Genomic DNA, 16,178 nt, shown 5'->3' with positions numbered 1-16,178 from the left:
TATTAAAATAAAATTAAAACATCGGTGATACACGTTCGGTTTAACCAAATTTGAACTATGCGCAACCCTACTTACCATTAGTAATGACCATCTATCTTTACAAAACGTTGGAGCAAGTTGTCAATTTAGCAAAATGTTTAATAAAATGTCTCAAGATAATATATCTTACCCATTCATATGAAAATGGTCCAAAGTTGCCACTTTTTTCATATTAATTAGCCTTGTTTCTATAGAATGGCATTTGCAAATGAGCACTCAATCATTATATCTTGGTTTCCATATATGATTCAGCTTTCTTAAGTTTGTCATCCACTTTTGATTAGCTCATCATTTAGCTACAACAACATGAAAATAGTAGATTATAAAGCAATACACATAAAATAACCTTGAAAATTTAGGAAAAATTGCAAACCAAGTAATTTCATATACCAAATTTTACATTTAAATATATGTAGTTAGTCGAAAGCTTGATTATTCTCATTTGCATCATCTTCAAAGATTTTCTAACTCTCCTATTGTTCTAAAAATAAATAAAATCGAAGACCACCTTATAATATAAAATGTTAACCATTCCTAATAACACTAAGAAACTTTTGCTACTGATTTACACCTGATTTAAATTACAAAGGAGAACATCATTATATTCCTACCTCTTGACCATGAAGTGGCAAAACCATAAGCATTGAATGGACCCCGCCTGTAATTGAGGCATGCAGAATTAAGCGAGTCAACAAATATGTACTTTACCGACTTGTTGAATGGTGATTGTATTAGATTGGTCCCCATCTACATTCGCTTTCATTAACTCCGCTTGAACTTGGGGATAAAGTAACCTGCTCATCCTGAAAATGTCCAGAACAAAATTCATTTGTGGCAGTTTCAACACATCTGTGTTTTTATCTCAAATAGATAAACGGGTCAAATAAAAAAAGCTAAAAAGAGAAAGGTCAAAGGGGTTTAATGTGGTCCAAAGTGTATCTTTAATATGAATATTCCTTCCCAGCCATAATTAGCAACTAAAATTTTAATGTCAAATGATAAATGGATTTATTAATTAATCGAAGAATGAGTGATGAATTTCCTTAAATGAGTTTAAGCAATACCAATTAAGCTTAGAAATTGACTAAAAGCTCTAGCTAGCATCGGATTCCTCTGGTGTCAAGTTTTATACTCATAAGATAGTTGCTTTTCTATTAATATTTATTGCAGAAACATATATTGTCTGTCCACGATAACTCTTTGAAGGATACCATATTTTCTGGTATTTGCCACAAATGATGCCTCATAGAAGCGTGTTAAGACTTACTTGTATGTGTAGAATGCATACCACTTCAGATCCTCGAATTCTAGTATTTTCATAAGATATAAGCTCATTGTTTATCAAGAGTGGCAACTGCAGGCAAAGCAAAAAGTTATATTAATTATAAGGAATGATCATAAGTTTTTGCTAAATTTGTACAAAACTTGTAGGAACATAATACAGGTAACTTAAGGCTAAAAATATATGGTACATCTGGACCAACTTTAGGAGTAGTGAACCAGAAAGTTATTGATGTGTTTCTGATCCTAACTTCATAATAGTATCTGTATCATACTGTGAAATAAACAAATAATAATATAGTAATAATAATAAAAATGATAATAATAATATTAATAATTATAATGATAATAAATTATTTATCAACAAAATTTTAGACCAAATTTTCATATAGGACCTGTTTATAACAGTCAACTCATGCTTATAGTAATCCTTTGAATTAAAATACGCTATTTTACCTCATGGGTAAAGCTATAATTTTCAATCCCTAAAAAGTAATCAATTTGAGATAATCAATCTCAAACACCTTATTCTAAAACAACTTGTTTCACCATAAAAATAAGAACATGAACATAACATGTCAAATGGGTCGAACTATAAAATATACCTCCAAGGAAACGGGTCAACTGGTATAAAAGTAATCAATCCAAATGTATAAAAGTTAAAGCCTCTTAACGATTATTAAAAAAACTTTAGATTATTATTGTAAATATATGGCTTTGTAATCATATTTAACTAACCAATAATTATCAGATTCACAAAAAGAAAATGTTACCTCTTGCACACCATCATACTGCTCCTTTTACACGCTCTTCGTATTATATTTTGTAACTCTTTCATCATCAAACTTGAACCCAGTTGAACCGATGATAAAATTGATGAGGGCTATAAAAATATACAAAATACACAACAATATAATATATTAAGATCCTGGCAGTGGTCTAACAGAGTTGGCCTGGTTAATGCATATTAATGTCCATCATGCACACTACCACTATGAATCAGTATGCTGTCAAGAAGCAATGCGTAAACATGGAAGGGTCTTCATCGTATTACAAAAGATTAAAAGAATGTGTTAACACCAATAATGATCTTTTCAATACTTATACTGATACAAGTTAAATTTTTTAGAAGATCTATCAAATTGTAAATAGCTAATACTTGTAACTACCAAGTTGAACGTGAAATTTTTTTGAACGCCAAATTTGAAGTTGAATGTGAACTAATTTATTTCTAAAGAGATATGATACATATGAAGTGTGTAGAGATTCTGAGCACTCTTATCGGCATAGGGAGATATACATTTTCCATTATACTTGTCTAGGTCAAGCTCTAGCGAAAATCCGTACAAATCATTTAACTGAATAACAAATCATAACATGTTAATAAAAACTAATATTTCAAAAGGAAGCACAAATTTCAAAAGGGTTGATTCCAGCCTTAATCAGGGTTCCTTTTTTTTTTACCATTTTGGCCAGAATTTGGCGTGAATCTGTGCTTTAGCGCATTTCCAGTCACAACCAAGTTGCTGCACCTCGTTGCACCTCACACACTTTTGGTTTCCTTTCGAGTTAAGATATGTATTTCGACTAAACCAGAATTTCGACACACCTCAAATCTTGTGAAATAACATGAAGAAATTAGTATTAACTTCAAGTTCACTTCAACTGATAAAAAAGATTGGTGCCTCCTTCAATATTCCCATAAATGATTAAAATAATAAATAAATATATGGTCTCACAACTATTATATAAATGACAAATAAAAAATTAGCATGAACTGGATTTCACACTTCCACTAAAGAATACACAATGGATGCAGGGCATAAATAAAAGCATACACCCACATTAGGTGATTGGAATTGAGACAACAATTGTTGTGTAAATGGTTTCACTTGCATCCTACAGGTGATAACATGAAGAGCTGGATCAATTTCAAAATCAAATGAAGCAAAAAAAAAATTAATGTAACAAGAACTTCATAATTAAAATTAGCACTGTTAACTTGTAAACCTTTACACCAATGGAAAAAATCGAGTATCTTAATCATTAAAACCAGCAACCTCCATTCGTCTATCTACAAACCAATTATCCAGCGAGTGATGCGATGGTTAACTATTGCTACAGCCTAGACCTTTCTATAGAATCACAATGTAAGTTCGTTAACTACCCGATAAATACATGGTGGTTGAGATTAGCTTCACCCATTAACGGGTTCTCATTGGTCACAGATTTTTTTTTTGAAAGAGAACACTATCTTTTCAACCTAAAAAAGTAAATGCATAAACTATCTAATCAACAACATCCAAACATCAGCAAATACACATTCCCAGCACATAACAGTTGTACAAATACATACTGCAATCTTTAGTATTCATTGTTTTCTGTAAACCCTAAATTCTTATGTTTCTATCAAACAATTCGTTCACAAACAAAGCAAGAAACTACATAAAATGACTCACCCTTCGGTTTCAGAGTGGAGAAGATCAAGATATGTGTCCCATTTGTTTCCAATAACCTTAAAACACAAATTCGGGAACAAAGTTAAGATCATTCAAGAAGATTATGAAACCCTGTGCGTGTATAAAAAGAATAGATGTTGCATCAGGAGTTACCTTGCCTCAGGTGAAGCATCGAACCAGAATGATCATGTTTGCCGACACCTATTAATAATTCACCTTTCTTCTTCCTCAACTGTAACAGCCCGATTTCCATTATTACTGAATATTTTAATATTCGACTGAATATTTAGGTCCCAATTTTTTTTACACAAGCAATCTCAAGCCAAGGGTTATGGCACACCCAAACTACTTGATTTGTTGTTTTATTAACATTTGTATAAAATTAAAAATTTTAAATTATGCAGAAGCTTTATGGGCGGATGGTATTTGGCTCGGCATCGATCCCAATCACGGTCCAGCAACGCGTCCAACCTTGACATGGCAAACACCACATTGGGTTAGTAATGTAATTGATAAACGGTAACTATCCGTATGCGAACTAAATTAGTCACTAAAATAATTTTTAACATTTATCTCCTTTCCTTAGATTTTTAAGGACTTAATCCCAATATCCATTCATAACAAGGTTCACTTAACGCACTTCAATATTAAAGTGTTTAATACGGATTCTTTGGTCACTTCCATTTCTCCATTCGGATTGGTAATCAACCTAACCGACCCGTTAGGAAACCATAATTGGTTTGTTAACCCAATCCCATGTTCCCAAGCATATAGCTTTCATCTAATACACCTACAATCTTAATTTTAGGATACTTAGTTACAAAACAACTCATTGACTTACGATTTCATTATCGTCCTCATCACGTCCATATTTACGTTTTTACAAAAAGTGTAATTAAACATATTCTTTCGTTAAAACGTGTTAGAAATCATTAGAATTCCAACTTCCTTACAAAGCTTGTCATTTCTCCCAACCGTAACCTTAATTGTGGTTAGCCATTATAATACCGGTAATCGATACACATTCGCATGCTTCTGTTCTTCTTCTTTACAAATAATACTGGCGCTCCCCACGGAGAGACACTAGGCCGAATAAATCCCTTGTCGTGTAAATTTTGCAGCTGCGACAGTAATTCTTGTAGTTTCGATGGCGCTAGTCTATACGGTGCCTTAGCTACCGGTTTTGCGCCCGAGACTAACTTGATCCCAAACTCCACCTCACATCTTCAAACTCCCGTATGACCGGTACGTCTTTAACCTCTGGTGACTCTTCAGCCGAATCACGTATGTAAGTCAGGTATGCCTTACATCCGTGTTGAACGAGCTTACGAGCTTCCATTATCGAGCACATGATGCGTGTGTAGTGTGATATATTTTTAGATATATATTTAAGCCCTTTTTACACTTTTAGCCAAGTTTTAAATTTATAAAACACGATATTTACTAACACTAAACACACATATGGGCAAGTGCACCCATCGTGGACGTAGTATAGTGTTGGTAAGATACCGAGGTCGTCCAAGGACACAAGAGCTTTTAATACCGGTTTATCCTCAATGTCTAATCAAATCAAAAAGTGAAAAAAATGTTTTAAACTAAGAAAAATAAAAACTAACTAAATGCTGAAAAATAAAATAAAATAAAAACAGATAGACAAGATGAATCACTTGGATCCGACACGTGTGTTAGTATAACCTTTGATTATTTTCGCACTTTTGCACTTGTTTAAGAGATTATCTTAGTTATTGTAGTAGGCCCCTCTTTTGAAGGCGACGTTACCCTCAAACCAGTAGTTTGAGTCAGCAAGGATACAATCCTAAAGGGTCGGATTATTGAAAAATAATGAATTAAGTTATTAATGCGAATTGTGGTAGGCCCCGCTTTTGGCGGTGACGTTACCCTCGGCTAAGTAGTCTGAGTCAGCAGGGATACAGTCCTAAATAGCCGGGTTATAGTATTAATAGTAGTTAACTTATGAGGGGGTCAAAGAGTTTGGATCCCCGCCATCCAATACCTATGGGCATTGAAGGAGATCCTACTAAATTTGACCCAGGTCCCAAGCAGGACCTCTAAACGCTGAACAAGGGCAAGACCCTTACCAAACCGTTCCCTTAACCCCCGACCAGGTAGCCAACATACCTCCATATAGACCGTGGAGATATGAATGGTGAAAATCTTTTATTTTATATAGACAGTAAAATAATGCCAAGACACCACGGACAAACGATAAGGAAAGATCACCTTCAACATAAGTAACTAGTTATTAAAGTCATTAATACAAAACCAAATAAAAAGTGCAAAAGATTAAAAATAAAAAGTATTATACTAAACACTTGTCTTCACCAAGTGATGTAAGAGACTTAGGCAAACATGGCCTTGATTGTCAAGAACTCTTACGATCAATCTTGGATCCCGAGACGACTCACACACTCTACGATGGACAATGGATGATGGTGGTGGATGATGGTGTTATGGTGGTGGTGGGTGGTGGATGAGGTGTGAGAGAGGTGGTGTGCCAAGGGATGAGAGAGAATGAAGCCAAGCTCCTCTATTTATAGGCTGAACAGAAGGCTGGACACGGCCCCGTGCCCGTCTGACACTCTCTCTCCTCATTAATTATAATTGCGAATTACAATTAATGCGCCTGCTGTACTTTCACCACGCCCCCGTGCCCGCTGGACACGGCCCCGTGGTGGGCAATGGAAGCTTCTACTGGTTTGTCTTTTCTGCTGCTTCCTGGGCACGCCCCCGTGTTCGCTGGACACGGGGCGTGTTCAGACTCTGTTTCTTCTCCTTTGCCTTGGGAGGTGCCGTTGAGGGTCCGGGCAGTCTACTTTTGTTCCTTTTCTTGTATTTATGCTAGAATTAGTTGTCTTTTTGCTTCTTTTGTGATTTTGAGCTCATTTAATCCTGAAAATGCAAAAGGAAGACAAAAACACTATTTTTCCAACATTAGTACTCAAAAAGGGTTAGTTTTATGCCTTAATTGATGTGATTTATATGTTGCATTTTACACACATCAAATACCCCCACACTTGAACTTTTGCTTGTCCTCAAGCAAAACTCTTTAAATGTGGCTTACACTCTCAAATGGAATAGGTAGAAGAGAAGTTTTTTAGCTTGTCCTAGAGTGTCGGGAATCCAAGGTCTTTATAAGTTTTATTTTTATTTATTTACAATCCTATTCGTTATGATTTATTTTGAACGTTTCATAAGATAAATTACTTATTTGGGCATAGCATGCCTTATTAAAGTTCCATTTATATACAAGTTCACATACCTCACGGGAGATCACTCAATACTCGGCCGAAGGTGTATATTTTTAGTGAATCACTCGAGAGCGGCATGGAACTTACGCCTTCCATAGGCTTGCCAAGCAATCAATCCTCCTCCTTTTTAACTTTTTACCTTTGTAAATATCAAGAGGACTTTGGGGTGAAGGGTTAGGCTTGGGTTAAAGGTGGGTGGTTGGTTAGTGGTTAGTAAAAAGGGCGAAAATTGTAACAAGCGTCGGTTTTCGTGAAGTACCTTGTTTTTAGTGACTTTTTTATTTTGAAGTATTTCTCCAAACAAGCTTTTATAGCTTTTGTTTGTTTTTGACTTCATCATCATCATTTTTTTTTTTTTTGATCGTCACATAAAAAGGTGAGTTTTACGAAAAAGCGAGCTTGTTACTAAAATAAAGGGTGAAAAATAAAAAGGTTTTTGGTGGGTAAAAAGGGTTTTGGGGTAATGAAATGAAAGGTTTAGGCTCAAAGGGGCTATCTAGGGGGATTTTGGGTAGGTGATAAAAAAAATGAAAAATAATGGTTTTGAAAAAATGGTTAGTCCTAATGCCTCCATCATTTACTTACTTGGGTTTAAGTTGGTAAGGACCGGGAATGTATCGTCGTGGCAAGTTCTAGATTTGTAAGAACCAAGCGGCTATTCACACAAGAAACGAAAAATGAGCATTTAGTCTAAATATGTATATTTTTATGCTCAATAAAGGCTCAAAACTCACTTTTGTGGGAATAGGTTTTTAATTGATCAAGTATATATAATCGAATTTTTAACTAAGCTTGTCATGCCGTTTCATAATTTTCTTGTGTTGGTTCTTTTTATCATGACGCTATCGGTTGTAAACTTGTAAAAATATAACCTTTTTAGAACTTGTTATTCCCAACTTAAACTAAGACAAGTAAATAAAAAAAATGAAAAAGTTTTTGAAAAAATTTGGGGTGTTTAGCGGTTCCAATAGAGTTTTGTGTAAGGCTTGTGTTTAGGATTTTGCAAAATTTCAAGGTTTTAGCATCCCCCCCACACTTAAATTACACATTGTCCTCAATGTGTTCAAAAATAAAGTTTTTGGTTGATTAGAATGTGTAAAAGTGGGTTTAAAAGCAAAGTTTTATGTTACTGGCATCCTGGACACGGCCCCGTGTTGACCGGGCACGGCCCCGTGGTCAAGTGCCAGTAACAAAAATTACAGAATTTAAACAGAAGCCTGGACACGGGGGCGTGTCCGCTGAACACGGCCCGTGTCCAATTACCTGAACTGGGTGATTTTCTGCAGGGGGCTCAGCACGGGGCCGTGTTGGTTGGGCACGGCCCGTGTTGAGCCTTCTGTGATGGAGATTTGTGTCGGGTTGCTCTGTTCTTTTTGCATGGTTCCATTTTTCTCGTTCCCTTTTTCATCCATTACCACCATGAGTGTGTTTTATTCTGCAAAAACTAAAAGATTAAACTAAATTAAGGATAGTTCCGCGGAATGCCTCCGTGGTGCGCCACGTTTATAAGGGTCCTTGGCTAGACCCGATTTGAGGCTATATATCTTCTGAGTGGGATGCCTTGCTTCCCATGTTACACCGTCGGAGAGCAGCATCCAAGCTTGAATCAATAACCTTCATGTAGTTTACTGGGTCGTCGTCCTCTATTCTTTTCCCAACTCCGAACTTCACTTCATCATCCCCATACCTCAAAGTGAGTGTCCCGTCATTCATGTCTACCACCGCTTGTGCTGTGGCAAGGAAGGGTCTCCCTAGTATAAGGGGGACCTCGGTGTCTTCCTCCATATCGAGTATGACAAAGTCAACTGGATAAACGAATCTGCTTACCCTTACCAAGACATTCTCGATTACACCTTGTGGGAACTTGACGGATCGATCAGCGAGTTGTATGCTTATCTTTGTAGGGCTCGTGGTTCCCAAGCCAAGCCTTCTGAACATTGATAAGGGCATGAGGTTAATGCTAGCCCCTAGGTCGGCCAAGGCATTGCGAACGGGCGATTCCCCTATTGAGCATGGAATCGTTAAACTTCCGGGATCGATTTTCTTTTGGGGTAGTTTATTGAGTACGAGGGCAGAGCATTCTTCGCCTAAATTAACTAATTGTAAATTTTCAATTTTCTTTTTATGTGTAAGGAAGTCCCTCATAAATTTAGAGTATTTGGGCATTTGGGTTAGGACTTCGATAAAAGGAATATTGACATGCAATTGTTTTAACAGACTTTCGAATTTTGCGAATTGCTCATTGGTCTTTTGACGAATTAACCTACCGGGGTACGGAACTCGAGGAGCCTTGGTAGGCTCTGGTGATGGAGGAGAGTTCTTTTCCTGCAGAGGTGTTGGCATTGTTTCTTCCGTAGGTGGCGGTACTTCTGCAGGCCCTACGGTGCGGTTTCGTAGTGTGATGAGGTGAACTTGCGCCTTTGGGTTTGTTTCGGTATTGCTAGGTAATGCGCCTTGCGGTCTCTCAGAAAAGTTTTGAGCTATTTGATTTATTTGTTTTTCTATGTTTTGAATGCTAGCTTGTTGATTCCTAAAATTAGACTCTAATTGTAGAAATCTTTCCGAGTTTTTCTTATCAGTGTCAGAGACAAGGCGAGATATAGTATCTTCGAGCCTTTCTCGTCCACCTTGTTGTTGAGTGAAATTTTGTGACTCATTTCTTGATTGCTGAAAGTTTGTTCGTTGGGTTTGTTGGTTACTACTATTGCCGGGTTCCCTCCAACCAAGGTTTGGGTGGTTTCGCCATCCTAGGTTGTAAGTTCCCGTTGGAGGACCCGACGGCCTAGGTCTATTATCAATGTAGTTTACCATTTCTTGTTGATCGTCCGTTTCTTTCATGCAACTCCAATTTTCATGTGACCCACCACACCCTTCACAAGCCATAACCGAGACTGTTTTTGTCATTTCTAATTTTTTTATTTTTGAAGAAAGGGCCTCGATTTGGGCTTGTAAAGAAGTGCTTTCGTCGACCTTATGGGCGCCCGGGGCGATAGACTTATTTCCCCGGGGGGTGTGCCATTGAAAATTGGTTTGAGCAATTTCCTCAATCTGATTATATATTTCATGTGGGCGTCGGTTACCTAGAAGTCCCCCGGAGCTAGAATCAAGTGTCTGCCTAGTGTGTGGCAACAATCCATTGTAGAAAGTGGATACTTGTTGCCATATTGCGAGGCCGTGATAGGGACACTTGCGTAATAGCTCCTTGAACCTTTCCCAAGTTTCATATAAGGATTCCCCGTCCTCTTGTGAGTATGTATTAATTTCAGCCATTAATTTAGCAGTTTTAGCAGGAGGGAAATACTTATATAGAAATTTTTGGGCTAGTTCATCCCAGGTGTTTACCGAACCAGCTGGGAGGGCGTTGAGCCAAGCTTTCGCTCGGTCTTTTAGCGAGAATGGAAACATACGGAGGCGGATGGCGTCGTTTGATGCTCCATTGATCCGAAAGGTATCACATATTTCTAAGAAATTAGTTATATGTAGATGGGGATCCTCGTCCGCAAGCCCGTGGAAGGTTGCGGAGTTTTGGAGCATTTGTATCAAATGCGGTCGAAGCTCGAAGTTATTGGCTTCGACATTCGGAGCATTGATAGCGGCGCCTAGATTACCTACGGTGGGCCGTAGATAATCCATAAGGGTACGTTGGTCCGCCATTGGAGGTGGATCACCCGAAACCTTCTCTTGGTTTTTGGCTTTTAACCTTTTTCTGAGAAAGCATTCGGGTTCTTCTAATGGTTCTTTTATGTCTTTATTGGAACTGGAGCTCATACACTACGAGAGGTTGGCGTCGGGTTCCAAGTCCTGCAATAAAAACAGAAAAGAATGTTGGTCAGAAGGTTCACCACGGCCCCGTGTTGAGTGAACACGGCCCCGTGGTCGGAATTACAGTGATTGTTTTTCAGATCCCAGTTACTGGAAGTTGGACACGGCCCCGTGTTGCACCGGCACGGCCCCGTGGTCAGCCTTCTATAACTTGAAAAACAAAAAACTGTCAGTAACAATGCTGAGCACGGCCCGTGTCCGACCAGGCACGGCCCCGTGCTGAGCTCTGCAGAAGCTGAAAATCTAAGAAAAAATCCTAAAAAATTAAAGAAAAATAAAAATATGATTAGGCCGTTGATTCCTAACTTTCTTAAAATCCTTGTGTCCCCGGCAACGGCGCCAAAAACTTGATGCGTGTGTAGTGTGATATATTTTTAGATATATATTTAAGCCCTTTTTACACTTTTAGCCAAGTTTTAAATTTATAAAACACGATATTTACTAACACTAAACACACATATGGGCAAGTGCACCCATCGTGGACGTAGTATAGTGTTGGTAAGATACCGAGGTCGTCCAAGGACACAAGAGCTTTTAATACCGGTTTATCCTCAACGTCTAATCAAATCAAAAAGTGAGAAAAATGTTTTAAACTAAGAAAAATAAAAACTAACTAAATGCTGAAAAATAAAATAAAATAAAAACAGATAGACAAGATGGATCACTTGGATCCGACACGTGTGTTAGTATAACCTTTGATTATTTTCGCACTTTTGCACTTGTTTAAGAGATTATCTTAGTTATTGTAGTAGGCCCCTCTTTTGAAGGCGACGTTACCCTCAACCCAGTAGTTTGAGTCAGCAAGGATACAATCCTAAAGGGTCGGATTATTGAAAGATAATGAATTAAGTTATTAATGCAAATTGTGGTAGGCCCCGCTTTTGGCGGTGACGTTACCCTCGGCTAAGTAGTCTGAGTCAGCAGGGATACAGTCCTAAATAGTCGGGTTATAGTATTAATAGTAGTTAACTTATGAGGGGGTCAAAGAGTTTGGATCCCCGCCATCCAATACCTATGGGCATTGAAGGAGATCCTACTAAATTTGACCCAGGTCCCAAGCAGGACCTCTAAACGCTGAACAAGGGCAAGACCCTACCAAACCGTTCCCTTAACCCCCGACCAGGTAGCCAACATACCTCCATATAGATCGTGGAGATATGAATGGTGAAAATCTTTTATTTTATATAGACAGTAAAATAATGCCAAGACACCACGGACAAACGATAAGGAAAGATCACCTTCAACATAAGTAACTAGTTATTAAAGTCATTAATACAAAACCAAATAAAAAGTGCAAAAGATTAAAAATAAAAAGTATTATACTAAACACTTGTCTTCACCAAGTGATGTAAGAGACTTAGGCAAACATGGCCTTGATTGTCAAGAACTCTTACGATCAATCTTGGATCCCGACACGACTCACACACTCTACGATGGACAATGGATGATGGTGGTGGATGATGGTGTTATGGTGGTGGTGGGTGGTGGATGAGGTGTGAGAGAGGTGGTGTGCCAAGGGATGAGAGAGAATGAAGCCAAGCTCCTCTATTTATAGGCTGAACAGAAGGCTGGACACGGCCCCGTGTCCGCTGGACACGGCCCCGTGCCCGTCTGACACTCTCTCTCCTCATTAATTGTAATTGCGAATTACAATTAATGCGCCTGTTGTACTTTCACCATGCCCCCGTGCCCGCTGGACACGGCCCCGTGGTGGGCAATGGAAGCTTCTACTGGTTTGTCTTTTCTGCTGCTTCCTGGGCACGCCCCCGTGTTCGCTGGACACGGGGCGTGTTCAGACTCTGTTTCTTCTCCTTTGCCTTGGGAGGTGCCGTTGAGGGTCCGGGCAGTCTACTTTTGTTCCTTTTCTTGTATTTATGCTAGAATTAGTTGTCTTTTTGCTTTTTTTGTGATTTTGAGCTCATTTAATCCTGAAAATGCAAAAGGAAGACAAAAACACTATTTTTCCAACATTAGTACTGTCACACCCCGATTTCCACGTGTCTCACCAGTGGGCCCGGTGGGGGATTACCGTGACGATGTTGGCAACAATATAGTCAAACCACACAATTATATAAATGCACAGCGGAAGCTTAAGATAAATATATAAACTTCAACCTCTGGTTGTAATATCAAATGTATTACAGAAGTTGAATATATCCACAGCGGATCAAAAATAATAAATATTGTTCATTCAGATGCAGCATCGAGTTTGCGAGACTATGTACGATGCTTAGGAAGCTAATACCAGCCCATTTCGTATAATTTAATAAGCAAGGTTATGGTCCGTTCACGTGTCCGAAATACTCGTTTTATTTTCAAAATGGCGTTACGGTCAACTTCTAGGCGATTAACGGAAATGCGCAAAAGACTCGGATAACTCATGAACCGATCACAGAGGTTTATACCATCATGTAACCTGGTCCTAAGAGAGTCCTAAGGTATATCTATACCTCACTAAAACGGGTCAGAACTGAAGTCAATGCAAAAGTCAAACTTTTGCGACATTCGGCTCTGAACCGGGTCAATATAGCAAATGGTCGATTCAAACGAGCGCAAACAAGTTTATATACTTAATATCATATTTTATGAGTGTCAAAACAGGTTTCTTAGTATGTACATTACAGATTATGCATAAATCGCTAAAATAGCATTCTGTTGACTTTTTAAGTGCGCGTTTGACTCGATATTTGACATAGTTAGAGTGGTGATCAGGGGGAACCCTTTTTGAGGTTTATTACCCACATAAATACCAACTCAAAACCACTTTTGATCCGTCATAAGACTGAACCATTTGCAAGTTATTGAAATGACAACCGTTAGTTACGACAGTTGTGTTTATAAGCTATAACTATGAAAATGCAAGACCATATTGATTGTGAACGACTTACAGAAGTGGTATCTTGCTTAGAGAGCAGAAGGGAATGCTAGAGAGCTCTTAGAATGATCAGATAGAAGTGTTTGTGTTGTGGTGAATGTTATGAACCAAATGTGCTTATTTATAGTGTTCACAAGACCTCAAGATCATCACAACTCAGTCTACCTTTGATCATGGATCATGGGCAGGTGTCCCTAAGTGATATGGGTCGAGTAGGGGGCACCCATGCTCCATTAATTGGTTGTTTGGTCGTTCAAAGGCTCCAAAAGGCAAGATGTTACAACTTTCTGCATCTGGGCGTCTAATGCGGCCCGCATGGGAGTTCCATGCGTTTATAATGCGGGTCGCCTGAGATCCAATTATCAGACGCGTATATTAGGAGGCTCGCGGCCCGCCTCAACTTATCCCTAACCTTCACGCGGGTAGCGAGAGGTTATAAATTCAGAAATTTTAAATCTTTTGTCATGATTGCGAAATCCTGGTAATTAATAACGAAATCTTTCGTAATGATTTACCTGACCTTTCGGGTTTGAAGGGGTAACTTTGCGGTTTGGCCCTCGGTTATTTACCGATAGGGGCCTCGTGTTATTTACCCGCATTATTAAGTCCCCGGTTAGTTTATTAATTATTTGGAAAGCCTTAATTTTCACTGTTGACGCTTTTAACCCTTCTCATACGAATTTGAGTATAACTCTCTCGTTTTAAGACGGAACTTCGCGGAATTTATACAGTATATTCTAGTGAGCGTATAATACTGTTACGAAGCCTTGGGAACGTTAAAGGGTCACTCAGAGGTATAACTAAACATGTTGACACAGTTAACCCCTGTAACTCGTAATCTCTCACTTTCTTCCGCGTTTCGCTTCCGTACGATCTATGTTCTATTCGTTTGAAGGTACAAGCATTATTTAGGGTTACTATACAGTATATTTACCCTTGTTGACATTTATAACCCTCGAATTTATATACTTTCAAGGTTTGTCAAAATTAGTCCTTTATTTAATATCAATGCCACGTGTAAACAAATGACACGTGTTAACACATTATTGGACACAAAAATTCGAGGTGTTACAAGTACTCAAAAAGGGTTAGTTTTATGCCTTAATTGATGTGATTTATATGTTGCATTTTACACACATCAGCACACAATAGGGTTACAACTCTTCTCCCCATAAATAGTAACGTGCTTTCCGCTCGGAGATGTTAGTTGTATCTCCTTACGGTAACATATTACTTTTGCGTGGTGTCGAGATAGCCAATCCATCCCGATTACCACCTGGAATTCTCCCATCAACATGGGTATCAAATCAACTAAATATTCCTCATCATCGTTGATCAATTTGCAATCCCGGCACATATCACAAACAATAAAACTTTTGTTATTAGCTATTTCTACTTCTAGGGGCATAGGCAATTTTGTTAACAAAAACATAGGGTGTTGAATAAATCGATGTGAAACAAAATATCTATTTGAACCCGTATCAAATAAAATTCATGCTGGAATTGAATTTACAGTAAATATACCTGAAACCACATCGGGTTCGACTTTGCCCTCGGCCGCCGTTATGTGGAAGGACCTCGCCTTTGATTTCAGGGCTTCGGTCATTGTGTCGGTAGTTTCATTCCTTCCAATCAATTTTGGGCACTCGGACTTCTTGTGTCCCGGTTTATAGCATTTATAGCACACCGACACTTTACCAGGGCAATTGGAAGCCCCGTGCCCCACCTTCTCACACGTAGCACATGGCTTGTTTTTGAAGTAACATTCGCCCCGATGTGCTTTCTCACATGTTTTACATTAAGGTGATCCCCCTTTTGTGTTTCCCTTCTTCGGAAACTCGTTCGGCTTCTGTTTCTTTGTGGGGCTTGGATTTACATCCAACGCCCTCCTTTCACCTCTTTCGATATGTTCCTTCAACTCGATCTCTCTTTCTCATGCGGCATTTACAATTTCTGTGAGATCTTCATATTTCGAGGGAGTCATAAACTCCCGATATCCGCACTTAGCATGTTATAATAGTAGTAAATCTTCTGCTCTTCCGTCTGCACCAACTCGTCGCAGAACCTTAGCTTGTCAAGAAACACCCCCTTGATCTTATAAATTGATTCTCCTTTTTGTCTCAATTGAATAAATTATTCTTTTATTTTATTGATCACTGCTTCGGGCTATGGTGTTTAAGGAATTGTACTTTGAACTCCTCCCACATCATAGTTCTTGTGGTCTCGATTCCTTGTTCCTTTTTAAGATTATCCCACCAATTTTTTGCTTGACCTCTTAATTGACCGGTTCCGTAAGCTACGAAGTCGGTCTCATCACAATGCATTCACTCGAAAACACCTTCAATGTCGTTAAACCATCGTTGACAAATGATTGGATCAACTTCGCCATTGTAAATTGGGGGGTTTACATGCCATAAACTTGTTATACGGGCA

At 38.5% G+C, this 16,178-nt stretch overlaps 1 long non-coding RNA gene across 1 annotated transcript; it reads right to left on the bottom strand.

The window, feature by feature from the left end:
• Positions 1 to 467: 467 nt before the first annotated feature.
• LOC118488346 lies at positions 468 to 4,070 on the bottom strand. Its single transcript, XR_004884295.1, has 5 exons — positions 3,933 to 4,070; positions 3,780 to 3,835; positions 2,094 to 2,203; positions 1,307 to 1,393; positions 468 to 842 (listed from the first exon to the last, which is right to left on the bottom strand). It is a non-coding gene; the product is annotated as an uncharacterized LOC118488346 (long non-coding RNA).
• Positions 4,071 to 16,178: the final 12,108 nt, after the last annotated feature.

Source organism: Helianthus annuus, chromosome 16 (assembly GCF_002127325.2).
Source record: "Helianthus annuus cultivar XRQ/B chromosome 16, HanXRQr2.0-SUNRISE, whole genome shotgun sequence".
Taxonomy (NCBI): Eukaryota; Viridiplantae; Streptophyta; class Magnoliopsida; order Asterales; family Asteraceae; genus Helianthus; species Helianthus annuus.
This window is presented reverse-complemented; position numbering and strand designations above follow the sequence as displayed.